The sequence below is a fragment of the Ascaphus truei genome, chromosome 1, assembly GCF_040206685.1.
Source record: "Ascaphus truei isolate aAscTru1 chromosome 1, aAscTru1.hap1, whole genome shotgun sequence".
NCBI lineage: Eukaryota > Metazoa > Chordata > Amphibia > Anura > Ascaphidae > Ascaphus > Ascaphus truei.
The window spans coordinates 524103076-524106454 of record NC_134483.1 but is presented as its reverse complement, the minus strand read 5'-3'; positions in this window follow the sequence as shown (position 1 = coordinate 524106454).

The window sequence follows — 3379 nt, the reverse complement described above, 5'->3', positions numbered from 1 at the left end:
TTTTGTCCTTGGAGTGAGAGGACAAGTTGTTTGATGGCACAGGGTTTAGTGGGGAGGTCCTGATTTTGCATTGCTCTGTAGCAGTAAGACTGTGGATGGCTGGTGTTTAGGTGAGCCCAGAATGTCAGTGCTCTCTTCTGTACCGTGAGCAGTAGAGGAAAGCGGCCCAGCTCAGCCCGGCATGCATTGTTTGATGTACTCCTGTGTACTTGGAGAAGGTATTTACAGAATTCCAGATGCAGTATTTCTGTTGGGCTGGTATCCCATTTTGTGGAGTCTGTGTATGTTACAGGGCCCCACACCTCGCTGCCATACAGAAGGATGGGTGTGATGATGCTGTTGAATATTTTCTCCCAGATTCTTATTGGTGGTTTGAGGTGGTACATCTGTTTCCTTATTGCATAAAATGCTCTGCGGGCCTTCTCCTTCAGTGTATTTATGGCCAGGTTGAATTTCCCCGATGAGCTGATTGTCAGACCAAGGTATGTGTAGCTCGTTGTCTGTTCCAGTGCATTGTCGTCCAGTGTGAATTGAGATATGGTTGGATGTTTTTTTGATTTTTTTTGGAATACCATTATTCTGGTTTTTTCTAGGTTCACAGAGAGTGCCCAGGTCTGGCTGAATTTTTCTAGTATTGCCAGTTTCTGTTGGAGGCCTTGTTCTGTTGGAGAAAGCAGAGCAGGTCGTCTGCGTATAGTAGAGACTTAGGGCCTCATGCAGTAAGCGTCGATTATGTGAAATCGGCAATCTTACCGATTAGTCATGTTATTGGCGTTTTTTTCCTCTCCGTATGCAGTAAGTGCCGAATACATTCAAAATCAACCCGAAAACAAATCCGCCCACTCTCACGATGATTAGCCGATCACACACAGGTGTATCGGCGTGCGTGGCGCGGTGCTGATAGGTTGCCCCAATCACAAATCTTGCTGAATCAGGCGAAACAAGCATGTTTTGGATTGCGCGCCATATTTAAAGGCAACGTGTACTGCTAATCATTCTCTGTGTTGTTGGGAGTGAGAGAGAGAGAGACGCACAGAGCTGGCTGTTTGAAGATTTGCATATTGACTGAGAGACTTGTTGTGTATTGGGTGAGCTTTGTCCATTGTTGTTTTGTTTACATCTTTGTCTTGTTTTATATGTGGAAGTGTTTCGTGTGATTGGCTGTACATTTATTGTCTGTTTTTTGTGAGTGCTGGAAGTATGCCCGCAAAGCGTGGGAAGAGTGATGCTGGTGGGAGTGGGAGTGCTACTCGTGGGAGTACGCGTCGGAGTGAACATACTTTTCAGGGGAGTGATGTTGCTGAGAGTGAGAGTGGTGTTGCAGGGAGTGGGAGTGCTGGTGCTGCGAGTGGTGTTGCTGGGAGTGGGAGTGCTGTTGCTGGAGTGGGAGTGCTGTTGCTGGGAGTGGGAGTGCTGTTGCTGGGAGTGGGAGTGCTGTTGCTGGGAGTGGAGTGCTGGTGCTGGGAGTGGGAGTGCTGTTGCTGGGAGTGGGAGTGCTGGTGCTGGGAGTGCTGGTGCTAGGAGTGTGAGTGCTGGTGCTAGGAGTGTGAGTGCTGGTGCTAGGAGTGGGAGTGCTGGTGCTAGGAGTGTGAGTGCTGGTGCTAGGAGTGGGAGTGCTGGTGCTGGGAGTGCTGCTGGTGGCGCAGTTGCTGATGGGGTGATGGTGGTGGCGTGCTTGCTGGTGGGCAGCTTTTGGAGGCTCTTCCATTGGAAGAAGGAGAGTCCAGTCAGCACCAGCCAAGCTCTGACCCTAAACCTGCTCGGAAGAAACGTGTGGAAGAAGCCACGTAATCTCGCTTCAATGACCAGGAAAATACAGCTCTTGTCACTGGCATTCTGGAGCACTATGACAGTATATATGGACATTTACTAGGTAAGTGTACATTTACATTTATTATTCAAATACATGTGATCCTAGGTCATCTGAGTTTTGTTGTTATGCAAATATGGCTTCACAATATCTTTCTATGTTAATTAGTCTGGAAACACAGCTTTTTAGCATGCCTTACAAGGACAACTAAACACAGGCGGTCAATTTGCCATAACTGCATACAATATGAATGCAACCTTGCTTACATGTATAGGTTTAGTAGTGAATGCTCATGTGCTTCACATATTACACATAAAACAGCATGTTTGCTATCTCTTGGAACAGCTAGCAGTGTAGGAAACTGGTGCTTATATTATTATTCATTTACCTCATATATTTGATATGTTTTTCAAGGGCGGACAAGTTCAGCAAGCAGAAAAGAAATGTGGGGACACAATAGTCATTGGTGTCAATGCGTGTGGGAATCATGTGAGGGACAAGCGGAATTGTCACAAGAGATTTGATGATATTAGGTCCAAATTGAAAAAGAAAATACAACACCAACGCGTGCATGCTACTGGCACTGGAGGTGGGCCCACACCACAACGTCTCATATTAAGTCCATTGAGGAGCTGCTTCGGGCAAAATTACTTCCCGTTGTCGTGGAAGGCTTACCTGGTGACCGTGATATAGGAATTTACCCCTCACAATTTCCACCAGGTGAGAAATATTACTGTACTAGGCGTGTCGTTGCTTACAGTTATTTTGCATAGTTACACTGCTTTTTATACTGTCTTCACAATATAAGCATACCTGTATCTATATATGTATATGTCTGATTCTGTATATATATATATATCTAAATAGACATATATGTTGTAGTCCTACTAAAAGCAGTAACTAATATAGCACGTGCCATTGCGTGCTCATTTACATGTGAATTCCCAAAATGCATTGCTGCAGTGGAAGCAATTGATGGTGGGCGAAGATGGGGAACAACAGGGTAGTACACATGTGTAACACATGTTAATCAGAAATTATTACTAGCTACAGGTACAGAACAGAAATATGTAGAATATTATTGTGTATTTATTTATTTTACTCCGACAAACATGACATTACTGCCTATTTTAAGCATGCATCAAATATATTGCATGCAACGGCCTACAAACATCACTTGCACTAACACATCTATAGTTGTTTATGAAAAGGTCCATTTTTGCTTTAAGTCATATACAGACAGCATAATGAGGCACACGTATCATATTTTATGTCATTGTTTTCATAACTTCAAAACTGCACACGACTATTTAGCTCATCTACCATTGTGTTAAAGCAGCTGCAATTAATATCTCATCACAGCATACACTTCAACAGAGGGGGTGGGGTTCAGCACACACACTAATTACACAGCCTCATTTTAGGGGCAACTTAGTTCACACCATTTTCACCTGTTTCAAGTAATTGAAAGGTGTGGCTCATTAGGCTTTTTGGGGAAGGGAAAACCGTTCTTACAACCTCACTAGCACAACTGAAGTTAATCACACTCATTTGAAAGCTTCACTTTAG